Source organism: Mus caroli, unplaced genomic scaffold (assembly GCF_978045245.1).
Source record: "Mus caroli unplaced genomic scaffold, Mus_caroli_1 scaffold_17, whole genome shotgun sequence".
NCBI classification, from domain to species: domain Eukaryota; kingdom Metazoa; phylum Chordata; class Mammalia; order Rodentia; family Muridae; genus Mus; species Mus caroli.
The window spans coordinates 89,543,509-89,559,322 of record NW_028227272.1 but is presented as its reverse complement, the minus strand read 5'-3'; positions in this window follow the sequence as shown (position 1 = coordinate 89,559,322).

Here is a 15,814-nt window from a genome sequence, read left to right as displayed (position 1 = left end):
AAGGCAGCATGATCAACCACAGATACACAAACATGGTCTTGCTTGGGCTCGTTTAAAGAGAAAGTAGCTAAGTCACCATGGTGGGTTGAACTGTGTTCTCTTTTAAGCCATGACATTGATGCTCTAATTCCCAGCACCTCAGCCTGTGACTGAGACATGAGGTTGCTGTTGATTTGGTAAAGGTGCAATTCTGGCACTCGAGGGTGGCCATCTAACCCAACCCTATTGGAAGAAAAGGTAAAAGGACAGAAATATGGACCAAGAGACAGGCAGACAATCAGAAGAGCAGGAGAAGATGAAGGCAGTGGTGGGGCTGTCCTTCAGCAGCTAACAAAGGCCACAGCAAGGTCCCAGAGACTCTGGTCTCATATGAGTTCTGTGAGTGTCACCTTCTATGACTCTGCAGAAGGAGCACAGTACGTGCCATTTAGTTGAAGCAAGCACATAAGTATTCTGTTTGTCACCTGCATCATTTCCCAACGAAGAGTTCCATGGGAAGGGGTGTGATGTCAACACGCCCAATTCCAGGGCTCAGGGAATCCACCCACTGAATCAGAGGCACTTAACCTGTGTGGCTTGCGTTTGTCACCCAGGACCTCTCCCTGTCAGTCAGGGATCCCGGGAGTGCAAGCAGAAGACCAGGTTTACTAAGCTAAATGCAATTCACAGGATAAAGCTGTCAAAGGGAAACGAGAGTCCTAAGATGCGTTCGAAAGAGAAAAAGGGAACGGTCTCCACACTGTCTTGCTTCTTACCGATTCATTGGACCACACCCTGCAGATTCCTTCTGCATTGCCCTAAAGGATTGCTATCTGTGGCCATCAGAGAGCAAGAGACACTGAACCCTATCAAACCGTGGATCTACCGCAGGCTCCCTCGGGACCTTTGGGTGAATTACAAAATGTCTTTGTGCCTCTCACAAAGCTGCAAAAGCGGAAAGTGGGAAAACTTTGTTTGTTTTGAGGCTGCAGGGAAGCACAGAAGGTTCTTTGTACATTGCCTGTGGTGTTAGAAATACCCACGCGCCGTGAGCACGTCGCTGATGTACTAACCACAGCTCTCCTATGTTCTGTATCTGGGAAGGGGTATTCCAGCAGGAGTAAGTCCCAGATATTGTGCTAGAGTAATATTCAACCTCCCCAAGTCCTAGTTCCAGGGACAGGGACCACATCTCTGAAGTGAGGGACTCAGCAAGAGACCCTAGGGAGGCTCTGGTCTGTCCGCAGCCTGGAAAGATACAGCTGAGCAAGGTGCTTCTTTGGTACCAAGGGGACAGTCACCCATTGTGAATGGACAAGACAGAGGATAGAGCAGAAAATGTCTGCGTTCAGGGGGAAGGAGAGCCCTCCATATCAGCCCCAGCAGAATAAACTTTTATTTGACTTTCCAGGAAGTATTGTGTAGTATTGACTGTCTACCCAGAACCACGCAAGTCACAGGAAGAAGTATGGTTGTGGACATTCTTGCTCTCCTAATGACGAGGCAGACAGACTGATGAGCAGTGTGTCCCATGCCAGATGAATCTGTGCATCTCCAGATGGCTTCAAAGGACAGACAGTTATTGGTCAAGATGAAACGCCTAACTCAAGGTATCAGTCAAGTTGTTCTTTCTGCAGACTTTGGGGGAGAACTATTTGGAGCCTTGTTTCTTCTCACTTCCCACAGCTGTGTTCCTTGCTGCTGGGGGCTGAAGCTGCCCTCTGATCATGCTACAAGGTGTGACTTTGGGGAAGTAAGTTTGTCAGAGGATGGCGAGCTGATTAATAGGATCCGGGGAATCTCATGAAGATGTTTGAAAGGGACTGGTACCAAGCCTCCCCCCTTCTATCACTTTCTTATCACAAACAGTGTCTCTCCCCTCCAGGGGACACAGCAATAAAGTGCCATCTAGAAAGCAGAGAGGCAGAGCCTCTCTAGGGGGTCTCACCAGGCACCAGGACAGCCAGTTCCATGACCCTAGGCTTTCTGCTCTCTAGAACTATGAGAAAACAACTTCCTGTTCTTTATAAATTACACAGTATTTTGTTGTTGTTGTTGTTTATAAATTACACAGTATTTTTTTGTAATAGCACAAAGGACAAGCACTTGCCCTGAGGCCTTGTCCCATCCCTGCCTCCTGCAGTGACACAACGTCCCCAGTGAGTCTCCGTGTTCCCATGTCTTCGCTCTTATACAGACACCAGTCATTGGACCAGACACATTGCAAGTGTGACTATGTCCTGATTCCATTTATCTACAAAGACTTCATCTCCAAATGAGGTCATATTCAGAGGAACCTAAAGTCCCAACTTGAGAATGTCTTTTTATGATTCAACCCCCTGTGAATTCGTCAGTGATATGAAAAGGAACGGAAATGGGATGCACTGGGATGGGATGCACTGGGATGGGATGGGATGGGATGGGATGGGATGCACTGGGATGGGATGCACTGGGATGGGATGCACTGGGATGGGATGGGATGGGATGCACTGGGATGGGATGCACTGGGATGGGATGCACTGGGATGGGATGGGATGGGGTGATGGGATCCAGGGAAGTGCTTCTCTCCTCGTGATGAGAGCGAATGAGTTATTCCAGGCAAAAGAAACAACAACTGCCAAGGGCACAACACAGGAGCTTGCCTGGAGATGGATGGAGCTGAAACAGGAGACTAGTCCCAGCCATTGCAAAGCCATCCTAGAGAACTTTCCTATGGGGTTTTGATGCTTTGAGTGAAAAGAATGGGATGGGCTAACCCACCCCCTGGTGAGTCTGCAAGGCATCTGGGTGAAAACGATCAACCTGTTGTCCTGGAGGAAAGAATCATGAGCAAAGGAAGTGACTCTGTTGCTAGGACACAGCTGGGTTGCTGGGGCGGTTCCAGTTTTTCTCAACCTGCTGAGAACTACTGCGGTACAGCAGGTAAGAAGACTTTGAACTCACTTGGAAAGTAGAGATGATCTGCTGATGGATTAAGGAAAAAACTTTAGCAGTTGAGCAACCCAAGGATGAAGTGGCCATTACTTAAGACGGAAGTCTGGAGAAAGACAAGTTTATCTTGTAGCCCCAGGCTAGTGGTCCAGGGAGAGGGGGAGACAGAACTGAATGATCTTTGCTAGTTCCTCCAGACCCAATGATGAGAAGCCCTCCAGAGACCTAGGGCTGACTCTTTGCAGAGCCACATCAAGGCTGAACTCTGACTTTCCACATTAACAGGTGAGAGATGCTCTCTTCCTTTGGCCTTATTTCCTGGGTAAGCTGACCCTCAGCCGAGGCCTGCCGGTGAGCACCACCTCCTCCCTACACTAGCTGTCAAGAATGGAGGAAGGGTTTCTCTAAGTGCCTTGATTGTTGGAGAGAATGGCTTTCCTGTTACAACATGCAGAGCAATAGGATTTGTGCTGCAAAAACATAAGCACCTTTCTTCCGTTAATGAACTTCAGAGAAGGCACAGCTGCCAATCATACGTATCTATTTACCTCAGTAAACAGCCTCCCCATGGACAGACACATGGCTGCGTAGAAGGAAGTACAAACGTCCCAGCCTCCCTCTGACTTATTGCTCCCAAGGACAAGTTTCTGGCTAATGTTATCTGAGCAGCAGGGTGTGGCAGCTACCAGGAATTCTCCTAAATGTGTGCCTCTGTGCATGCTTTATTCTTTATCTCTTACCCCTCTCCTGATCCTCCTCCCTAAAATGCAGAGGTGATGGTTAGGTCAAGAACACCACATCCCAAGGAATGAAGATGGCATTGCGTTAGACAGAGCCCTGCACAGCGTCTGTGGAGCTCTCCTCCAAACTCTGAATGGCCAATGGCTTGCTTCAGCTACTAAACATCCCTCATATACAGGAGGCTCCCCATCACTAGAGAGAGCCCTAACCCTAACCGGCCCACACATGAGTCATGTCCATGAAAATTTGACTAGTGGAAGAAGTGGTCTCTCTTGGATTTTATTCCTTCCAGCATCCTACAAGTTTTGCCAGATGTTCTAGTACTACCATGTGCAACAGAAGGCAGGTTGGTTGTGGGGAAGCACTAGACTATCTCCAGAATCACCCATGTGGTGGTGCCCTGATGCCTGCCCACCCCCTTCTCCTCCCAGAGGTGTGTAATGGCCTGAATTCCTCAGGGAACTGGCCCTAGTTCCCCCAAGGTACCATTCTTATTTGTCATTTGTTATCTTTCTCTCCAACTATTCAATACATGTCTGGGAATCTTCGCATGCAAACAGCAACAGAAACCCGTCATTAAGTTTGAAGGTTTATGTAGCCATCTGCCACAAATAATAAACTGAAACTGAAAAGAGACACAATACAAAACATGGACAGGACCAGGAATGAGCTCTGGCACCGCAGCTGGGAATATAAATTTATATAACCATCGTGGGACACAATGTATCACCACTTCTAAAAAGATGAACACATTTTTGTCCAAAGTCCAAGCATTCCCACCACTAGGGAATAAAATCTCATAGTATCTCATCATGAGCACCAGAAGATAGGCTCAGATGCTCCTAACAGCTGGAGACTCAGGGGTCTGCACCTGAAGACTGGATAAATACATTGTTGCATTCTCATGGTAGAGAGTATGTGGATGAAAATGGCTGACCACTGTGGATACCTAGAGTATAATTTCATCTATAGGAAACTCCAAGCCAAACACACCCAGATACTGTATCTGTGGCTGTTGACATAAAATTGAGGTCCTGATTAAGACTGTTCAGTGATTACAGAGTTGTCGGAGTGCAGAGTACCCTCTAAACGGTTCTAGGTCTGAAGTGCCTTCCCCGGAATGTGGGGAGGATCGGGACTGTGTTCGTTAGAGGGAGGTAAGCAAGTAAGTAAGCTATTGGGAGTGCTGCCTTGGGAAATAGTGCGCCTCTCTCTCATGGGACCTTCATGAACTCTCATGAGAAAGTTGATAAAAGAACAACCCTGGCCCTTCCCTGGGCTCATCCTGGCTCCTGGCTCAGCCTCTGATCTCTTCTAATCACGTGCTGTCTGCAGTGGACTGGCACATCCCGGCTCCCTCAGCAAAGACCAACTGATGAGAACACCCATCTGAGATTTCCAGCTTTTAGCTTTCTTTCTTTTTCCCATAAAATACCTAGTCTCTCGTACTTTGTGATAATGACAGGAAATTAATTAATATGTTTGGTTATATTTTATGGGACAAGGATTCACTGCAGATTCTAGAATATATCTTTTTTTTTTTTTTTTTTTTTTTTAGTTTTTTTGAGACAGGGTTTCTCTGTGTAGCCCTGGCTGTCCTGGAACTCACTTTGTAGACCAGGCTGACCTCGAACTCAAAAATCCGCCTGCCTCTGCCTTCCGAGTGCTGGGATTAAAGGCATGTGCCACCACGCCAGGCAGGCTATATCTTCTATTAGCTTAGATGATGAATATTCACACCTTTATTTTATCATAATTCACAGACTGTGGTTTAAGTGAAGTGATAACGGATCAAGGTGTACTTTTGATCAGTTGAGCTCACTGCTGTCCACAATTCCTTTGGAATCTCAGAAGCCAACCAGTCATGTGACTGACACACACCGGAAGCCACCATGGCAATCAGGTAAAAGGCAGCATGGCTGCTGCCGGCATTACTACGGAGGTTCCTGGGACTCTTACACACAATGTACAGTGTATTTCTTCTTAAGGACTTGATCATTTTAAATTAGAAGGAGATAACACACCAGCATGAGGCTACTCCCAGATATGAGTTGTCTCTATCTCTTAACCCCTGTAACTACCTCTAACAACAGCCATCCCCAAAGCCCTTATGGCACCCCTGCTCTGGTTGCTCCATGAGATAGGCAAGCTATTCATAAATTCACTGTCCAGATGTGGTCCATGATCTCAGTGCAAAAGTGGGGGAGGGGGATGTGTATGTGTGTATGTGGGTGGCACTGAGGCATGGAGTAGTCAGAGCCCTTCATCAGAGCGGGCAGGAATGACTCTGACCACAGATGTAACTCGGAAACAAAAGCATTCTTTCTTTTGGTTGCAACTGTCTTTCTCTTCGCAAATATCTTACATCTGTACAATGATTGGTTCAAGTGTCACATAAAAAGAAGCCTCCCGAGCTGCTAGCTCATTGGTTTACAGGAGGAAAAGAAAGGCTGCCTCATGTGTAAAAAGGCCATGTAATTGCCCTTCGTCTGTCTAAACTGCCAACTCCTGCAGCCCAAGACTCTGCTTGGATTTCCTCCCAATACTTGAATACATAAATACAGGCTGAAGTGCACTGCCCTGTTTATGAGCCTTTTAAAGATCAAAGAGTCAGTTCAGCCCTTGGGTTTGTCACTAGTTTAAAACACACTGTATTTACCACTTAGCGGGTGGTTCCCTCAGCAGGGTCTATTAGTCTCTTCATCTCTGTCTCAGCACTGAATCCTGGGATTGAGTTGGGAAAATAAGTACCTTTAATGAAGAATACTGGGTTCTGTCTCCAACATACTAAAAGACTGGGGGCCCTCTCTTTAATGCAACCAAATTTTAAAAGGACAGGTCTGAGCCAGGATACTGGTGGTTTGTAAGGAGTCACCGTTCTCTTTCGAAATCATTTGGTCACATGGACAACAGAAAGTATCAGAGTCAGGACACAAGCTAGAGCCCACAGAACTTGGGTTTTCCTGGAGGAGCTGCCTAGACTAGAGAAGCACGGGTAATGGTTTCAAAGGTATGCGTAGCCTGGGGTCCAACATGCCCCGCGTCACTGTGGAATGGCCACAGTCTATACATGTTTGCGCATTGGATTGCTGGGGTTTGCTTTTGGACATCTTTTAATTCACCATTTCGGCCATGCGTGGTGACATTTCACACCTACAATTCCAGAAAGCAGAGGCAGAAGCAGAAGGATCGTGAGTTCAAGGCCAGCCTGAGCTTCATAGTGAGAGCCTGCCACAGACAAACAATGAATGAATGAATGAATGAATGAACGAATGAATGAGTAATAAAATTCTATTCCAGATTCACTACTGGATTCAAACCTGAGTTCTTGGCAAGCTTGAGTTTTCCCTACATGGATCCAGGAAGCCATTGCAAAGCATAGAGAAATCAAGTGTGGGAGGCTCTTGGCTTGAACTGACACAGTTACTGAAACTCTCAGTATGATTTAGGTTTTGAGAGGCCTGGTTCTGAGACCTATACCAAGCAGCCTACTCTGAAATGAGCTAGCTATACATTCGGTCTGTGAAAACTATATAAGTGTTCTCCCTCCCGAGTTGACACACTCCTGTGATAGAGGCCAACACACCTACTGGGAACAGTTTCAAAAAGCTTCAAAAAGTGTACGTGTGTGTGTGTGTGTGTGTGTGTGTGTGTGTGTTTGTGTGTATGTGTCTGTGCTCATGTGTGACCACATGCAGAAATCAATCCAACATCAAGGAACTTGAGGACCCAGTCTAATGGGAAGAGAGGGCGTGAGTGTGGGTGTGTGAGAAACGAGGCAAGCCTGACACAAAGCTTTGATTTTACCTTTTCTCCTCAGGTCAATCTTCTGTTTCTCGGTGACACTAAGCAGTTTATAAACTTCTGTTAGTCTTAAAGGATGAAGGGACAAAACATGGAATGAAGATATATATATATATATATATATATATATATATATATATATATCTCAGAAAGGAATTACTGGGTAAAGAAGCATACATTTCAGTTGGAATACTCAAGGAGCGAGACTAGAGAGTGCAGCTTTACACACAGGAGCCTAGAATCCAACCAGCCCAGTATTGCATAAATTCGTCTAAATTATTCTAAACTGCTTTAAACAAAACAAACAAACAAACAAACCCAAATATACAGAGCATCAAATAAGCTCAACAAAGTTTGGTATGTAATGTATGTACTGGGCAAACCAGAGGACATAAACAGATAACAGAAAACCGAGACAAATCACAGATGAAAGATAACGTCCCAGGATTTGTAAGATACTGATGTATAACGGTTAAACACCCAAACTTAAAGTGGCTGGAACTGCGTGTGCAAGACCTGCCAAGATCAAGCTGGCAGAAACCTCAGCACGGATGGGGAAGGGCTCCAAGAAGTTCTAACCCATGTGAGGAGCTATTAGCATTTGATGGCTAGTGGGAGACAAAATGTTGGTGCTCTTCAGGGGTGTAAGTAAAGAGTCTCACACCTGTGTGCACACACAGCTAGCACTGACTGCACTCTATAGGTTTAGAAAACGAATGCGTGACATTGGAAGCAGGGTAGGGAGGAAGCTGACAGGGATATTGCAGGGAGCAGGGGGCGGGGCACTGCGGGGGCGGGGCATAGAGAGGAAGCAGACAGGACATTGCAGGGAGGCGGGGCATAGAGAGGAAGCCGACTGGACATGGGTGGGGGGTAGGGAGGAACTGGACAGAAACAAATGGCTGGCAGATTGGATCAAAACACATTACATACACATATGAAATTCCCAAACAAGATCTTTGAAAATGTAAAAACCAAACAAAAATCGAGAGCTCTCATGGTAGTTAATCAAAATGAATCCTGAAATGTATATATGATTAAAAAGTCTCAGAAACTAGTTAACTATTTTAACTAGTTGACAGAGTGCTGGACTGGTCTACAAGAGCCAATGTTTTACAACTGAAAATGTTTAAACTTAAGAACTTACTAACTAGATCTGATTGGAAGCAAAAACACCCTGAAGAATTAAAGTGCGCTGGACAAAGTCTTGGTGGCTAAGAGAAAGCAGTTCCCATACTGGAAAGCTCAAAGCTGCCTCGAACTCCAGCTCTGCACAATCTGACTCCTCCTTCTGGCGTCACAGACACCCACACACAAGGCATGTACTCTCACACACAGATACAGACATAAAAATGAAATATCGAAAAGATATTCGTGAACCAGAAAACAAGTCAAGAAAAAAATAGATAGACCAAAATATTTTTATTAGTTATTTTCTTTATTTACATTTGAAATGTTATCCCCTTTCCTAGTTTCCCCTCCCCCTGCTTTCCAACCCACCCAAACCCATTCCTAGTCCTGGCATTCCCTAGAACCTTCACAGTTCCTAGGGCCTCTCCTCCCACTGATGACCGACTAGGCCATCCTCTGCTACATACACAGCTAGAGCCATCAGTCCCACCATGTGTTTTCTTTGATTGGTGGCTTAGTTCCAAGGAGCTCTGAGGGTACTGGCTAGTTCATATGGATGTCCTCCTATGGGGCTTCAGACCCTTCAGCTCCTTGGGTCCTTTCTCTAGCTCCTTCATTGGGGACCTTGTGCTCAGTCCAATGGATGGTTGTGAGCATCCACTTCTGTATTTGATCACAATATTTTTTAAATAGTACATATAGAAACTGAATATAAGATATGTAATGCGAAGAGTAGGGATGAATTAGATAAACAGAATCAAAATTCCAGGAGAGGAAAAAGGGAGCCAGAAGGAAGATATTCTAAGAGCTACCGGCTAAGGAATTGATAGCAGGCAAACAAGACAGAGCTTCACTAATTGCTAATAGCATGAAGCAAGGTAAACACTAAAGAAGCCACACACACATATATTACAGTAAAAATAATATGAAGTGAAAAACAGAAGAAAAAATAAAACTCTTAAAATCAGCCAGAACAACACTTCGCCTCCAAGGAGCCGTCATAACATTGACAGGCAATTTCTAAACAGGGAAAGAAGAAACTGGACAGTGACAGAAAAGTGTCTTCAAAGTTAGGACAAAAAGAAAGACTAAGATTCGGCCTCTTCAATCGGGGACATATAATTTTAAGAGGAGACAGAAGAAAGGTGGCTTCAGGCAAATCACAGTATTTGTCACCAAAAAGATTTTTGAGGAAGAGCATATAAAAATAATCTTTGATGAGGAGGTGAGTGATTCGTGTAGAAACACTCTGTGTGGGGAGCACGGAAAGGCAGGGGGAGCAGTTGGTGCTACGAGGGCTAGAGTGTCTTGTGAGGCTTACTAAACAGAAAGAAACCAGAACATCTGATAAAATTGCTTTAAAGGCAGGGGAAAAGTTAACGCTGGGAAAATGTCCATGGGTTTTTGTTTTGTTTTGTTTTGTTTTACCATCAATGAGAATATTACTAATTGATAGCTAAGGTGTATGACATCATCTAGAATAGTAACTACAAAGGAGATAAAACTGTATTAAAGATTTGTTTATTTAATGTGTGTGTGTGTGTGTGTGTGTGTGTGTGTACACGTGGCTGCAAGGGCCCATAGAGTCCAGAGACATTGGGTTCTTGACAGAGTTACAAGCAGCTGTGAGCCACCTCCACCTGATATGGATGCTGAGAACTGAACCCAGGTCTCCCCCAAGAGCAGACTTTCCCTCCTACCGACCGGGCTATTTCTCTAGGCCTGAAAATGTATAATTTTTTACACAACAACAAAATAATAAGATATGTTCTCAAATAAGGCATGTGTTTTAGACCTTTTTTTTTAACTTGTAAGAAACTAATTAGTTTATTTATAATAAGCTAAAAAGCACAGCAGCTTAAAACAAGATGTTTGATGTGCCGCAACGTCTGGGATAGAGTTCAGAGGTTTCCTTTGGTAGCAATAACTTAAGAATCTCTTACAGCATTGCTGAGTATCATGGCTACAGTCCAGTGGACACAGCCAAGGGTGAGGCGCCGACTTTGAAGGCAAGTCCCTCAGAAGGCCGTGAACAGGAGACTCAGTTCCGCTCCTCCACAGACTGCATGTCACAACTAGTGACTTAGCCAAATCAGCCCCTAGTGAACTACCTCTTCTATCAGGGACAGAATATCATTGTCCCTGTATCTTTAGCCCGAATTCTGTGGAGCAACAGCAATCACAGACTGTATGTGGAAAAAGGGGGTGGGGGCTATTACACTGACTTCTGTTCCGGCTGGGTTTGTGTGTCAACTTGACACAGCTGGAGTTATCACAGAGAAGGAGCTTCAGTTGAAGAAATGCCTCCATGAGATCCAGCTGAGGGGCATTTTCTCAATTAGTGATCAAGGGGGGGGGCATTGTGGGTGGTGCCATCCCTGGGAAGCAAGCCAGTAAGTAACATCCCTCCATGGCTTCTGCATCAGCTCCTGCTTCCTGACCTGCTTGAGTTCCAGCCCTGACTTCCTTTGGCGATGAACAGCAGTGTGGAAGTGTAAGCTGGATAAACCTTCCCAGTTTGCTTCTTGGTCATTATGTTTTGTGCAAGAATAGAAACCCTGACTAAGACAACTTCCATGGCCAGAGGATGAGTGCCAGGCTAAATCACTAGTTGTAACATACGTGTCCTATACATGTGTGCTTCAATGCAAAAACCAACCTGAATGGATTTGAATGGTGGCGCTCTGTTCAAAGATGATGTTTAGATGCCCCAGACTTGATCATACAACTCAGACTAAGTCAATTTTACAAGAGAAGAGCATGCTCGTGCACAGGTATGTAATATTATCCCCCCCCCCTTTGTACGTGGGAAGAAAACGATATCCTGAACATGTCAGGGACTTGCTCTAGTGATACAGCTATTAACACAAACCCACCTCAGCCAATAGCTGAACAGCCAGGATTGTTGAACCGTTGGTCACCTGATTGCCTTTGTTGCCTTCACCCCACCTCAGTGAAACTTACAAACATGAGTATACTACCACAGACAATCACAGTGCCATACAGCAAACATCTCAGGAGCTAACTCTGCCCCTAATCATTTATGAAGAACCCTACATAGACTATCTAGCTCTTTTAACCTTGAAAATAGCCATATTGTAGGTGTGGTTATTATTTTCCTATTAACCTGTGAGAAGTTAGGCAACATGTGTAGCTCTCAGTCGCCCAGCTAATAAGGAGCATAACAGGGGTCCCAGAGCCCACGCTTTAGATCCATGTACTGCGTTGCCTTCCTGAGACCAAGCTCCTACTTCTTGAATGAGTAAATACACAAGAGAAGAAAAAGAAACAGTGATTTGATACTATGTAGCATGCAGCAGGCTCTCCAGTTTGCACAGTTCAATAGGTTGAAGATCCTTAAACTGTGAGTTGTGACCCCAAGTGGAGTCACAAAAACAGAACGGTGACAGAGCTCCCCGAAGACCTCATAACTGAAACTGAATTCAACATGGAACAGTGCACAGCAACAACACACAGGCACTCTGTTGTGTTTCCGGCAACACTCCCTAGCCTGAGCTGTACCGTGTGACTTCACTTCTGCCTTGGCTCTGAGCAGTTTGCTCTGTGCCTACCTTCTCTCCACACAATACCAAAAGCTCTAAAGCCTATACCATAAACCCTGCCTAAAACATGATGGCTGGGACTCAAGACTCTTGTGTGTTACCGCTTGCAGTACTTTAATTGTATATATGACATTTTCTACTACAGAAAACATGGAGGCTTAATCATAGGAAACAAAGATATTTATTCTTTCTCTATGATTGCTCCTCAGCGTGTAATTATCAAATTAATATATTTGGATTGGATTGGACTAGGCAAGCATGAATACCTATATTAGCGTGTGAATTTGGCTCCATTACTAATAAATGGTAAAATTATATGTGTACCAAAGCATTATTTTAAAGTAATTATTAACTTTTTCTTTTTATTTACTTTTCTCTCACATAATATATCCTGACTGCAGCCTGCCCTCCCACCACTCCTCTTGGTCTGTCCCCTGAACTGCCCTCTCCCCCAGATCTACTGCTCCTCTGGGTTGTTTGGTTGGTTGGTTGGTTGGTTTTGTTTTTGTTTTCCTTTTTCCTGAAAAAAAAAAAAAAAGCAGACCTCCCAGGCTTATCAGCTGAACAAAGTATTACAAGTTACAATAAGGTGCAGACCCTCGCATCAAAGCTGGATGAGGCAACCCAGTAGGAGAAAAGGGTCCCAAAGAGCAGACAAAGGAGCCAGAGACACCCCTGACTCCCACCGTTAGGAGTCCCACAAAAACACCCAGCTACACAACCATACACATATGCAGAGGACCTAGCCCAGACCCTGCTGTGTATGATACCCTGCGGCTTCTGGGAGGAGTCTCTGTGAGCCCATATGAGCTCTGCTTAGCTGATTCTGTGGGTCGTGTTCTTGGCCCCTCTGGCTCCTCATCCTTCCTCTCTCTTCTGTGGCTAAAGTAAATTTCTTGATGATTTATTACCAGTAATTATTTTATTTGTATACTCATTTTATATACCCATATACCTGGAGTCATATGTCTCCTAGGCTAGAGCAGGAGTAGAGCAAGGTTGGCAGAATCCTTGCCTGGCATTCTGAAGCCCTGTGTTCAACCTCAAGTGTTCTGTGAATCAGGCGTGGGGGTACAGGCCCATAATCCCAGCCCTCTGCATGTCCAAGCAGGAGGATGAGAAGTTCAAGGTCATCTTCGGCCACATGAGACCGTATCTCAAAAACAAAAATACTCCTCTGAAAATGGAGCCCAGGTGGGAAAAGCCTAAGAGACGCTGAGGTGGATTTTGCCTTTGTCAAGTCCTAGAAAGAGAACAAAGCCAAAGTCCATGAAGAGGAAGACAGAGCACGGAGTGTTGGTCATGTGGAGCTAGGGTGTGATGGGACCTGGGAGACCTGGTTCAACTGTCACTCATGTTCTTCCTCTCTGTGTCTCTGAGTCGCAGGTCAGCACCAGGCAGCTTCACTTTCCCTGATCATCCCCCTGTATCTGTTGGTTGAGCTTGTGAGTCTTCTCCTAATCACACCAGAACTCTCAGCCGACCACTATCCATGCGTACGTCGTGTGGGGTCGGAGCCTCTCTCCTCGTGGACAGATTCCATTGATTGTTCTCCAGTGTGAGCCACAGATTGCTTGGGAGAGCTCACTCATCGAACCTGCTTCCTGGCAGCATTGTTCAGACATCTCTGCACGGAGCAGGAAGCCGTCCTCTGGCACTGTGTGAGCCTGTGGTGTGCTGTCGGTGCTGAATTGTGCGTCTCTGGCTGGTTGCTGTTGGGCCTGTTCCAGAAACACATCCTCAAGGCTCACTCCCAGCCCTGCCTTCTCCAAGAGTGCTCTCTGAGCATCCTTCCCAGGGCAGCCTCCCAGTCCTCTAGGAAGCACTCAAAACTCATGTCTGGACCACAGCCTGACATTTGACTTGTATGTCTTTACTCTCTCTGAATTCCACCAAGTGTCAGCTCCATGGGGACAGAGACTGTGTCATATTCATTTGAACATCAAGATAGAATTGTAGAGAGCCATCGTTTCTACAGTTTTTTTAGAGCAATCAATGACATGCCAGTGTGTTGGTTGGTTTTTGCTTGTTTGTTTTCGTCTACTTGACACAAGCCAGGAGCATGTGGGAAGAGATAGCTTCAGTTGAGAAAGGACTCTATCAGGCTGGCCTGTAGGCGAGTCTGTGGGGCATTTCCCTGGTTGATTGCCGTGGAAAGGTCCAGCCTTCTGTGGGTGGTGCCGGCTCTGAGCAGGTTGTCCTAGGCTGTATAAGAAAGGTTGTTGAGGCACACGGGGAAGGAGGTAACATCCCTCCAGCCTCTCCACTTCCGTTCCAGCCTTTAGTGCCTGCCCTGGCTTCCCTGGTGGAATAACCCCCCTGCTTTTGGTCATGGTGTTTTATCACAATAGCAGAAGGCAAACTAAAACTGTCACCAAGGAAAGGACAAAGTAGATTCTGACTCTCTAAGTGGTACAGTCGCAGTAGTGGGAAGGGATCCACGAGATACAGGACACAGAAAGCACAGTCATGTTTGCAGCTCCTGGGTCCCAACACAGCCCTCTGGTTCTCATACAAAGGCCCACGCATGTTGCTAGGGTTAAGACGTGGCCATCCCCCTAAGGTTCATGTGGCAAGTGTTTTGTCTCAAGTGTGGTGGTGTCAAGGTCCTAGACCCTTTCAAAGATGGCCTGGAGGAAGGGCCGTAGGTAAAGGGGTTTCTGCCCTTAGCAGAAATGAGTGACTTTCTTACAGGGCTGTGTTGGGTCTCTGTGAGAGCTAGTCATTATGAGGTGAGGCCATGCCCTATGCCTGACCCCTTCTGCATGGGACCACACTCCCTTCTGCTTCTCCACCATGTTACAGTGTAGCCAGGAGGGTCCTCAGCAGATGCTGTTACCATGCTGAATGCACATTGCAGCCACCAGCATGATGAACCAAATTCAACGTCTTTTCTTTGTATTTTGGAATCTTGTTCTAGTGACCCTCTTACCTCTACCTCCCAAGTGCTGGGATTACAGGTGTGCACCACCACTTATGGCCAGGAGTTGAGGCTTGGGATTTGCAAGAGGAGAGCTCTACTTTAGAATAGCTATCCCAGTGAATCGGCCCCAGATCAGGAACATCCTGTGAGAAGGACCAACCCCAGCACCCTGCTCACCCTTGATCTGGGCTTGCATGAGCTCTGCCCAAATTGAGGGATGAAAATCCAAGGGCAGAAAGTCCTGTGTGTCCCAGGGGCTTATCCCAGAGGCAGGCTGCTTAGAGACTGTCCACCTTGTCACGCTGGCAGGGGTTTTGAGAAGTGTTAAACATCGGTAGCTTGAGTTTGTCATGATTTGTTTGTGTTAGTGAGATTGGCTGATGCTTCCGACCCAGACCTCTCTGCACACCTCTCCTCTAGCCAGCACAGCCTGTTGTTAGGCACTGACCTCACACCGATGCCTGCCTCCTACCCCAGCTGAGCCCAAAGAACCTTGCTGATTTGCTTCTCTGAAATGTGGACAGTTGATTAGAGAAGTGACAACCTGAGATAGCACTGGCAAACCCCACAGAGCATTAGGACGTGTCCTTACTCCTGGAGTAAGCACGGGGGGAGGGGGGAGAAAACTAAAAGGACAAAGGACACAGAACAGGGCTGGTGAATGGAAATCTCAAAAGGTTCTTGACACCAAAGCCTCTCTCCGGGTTACAACTCTGGCCAGGTTCCTCAAAGCCCTCTTCCC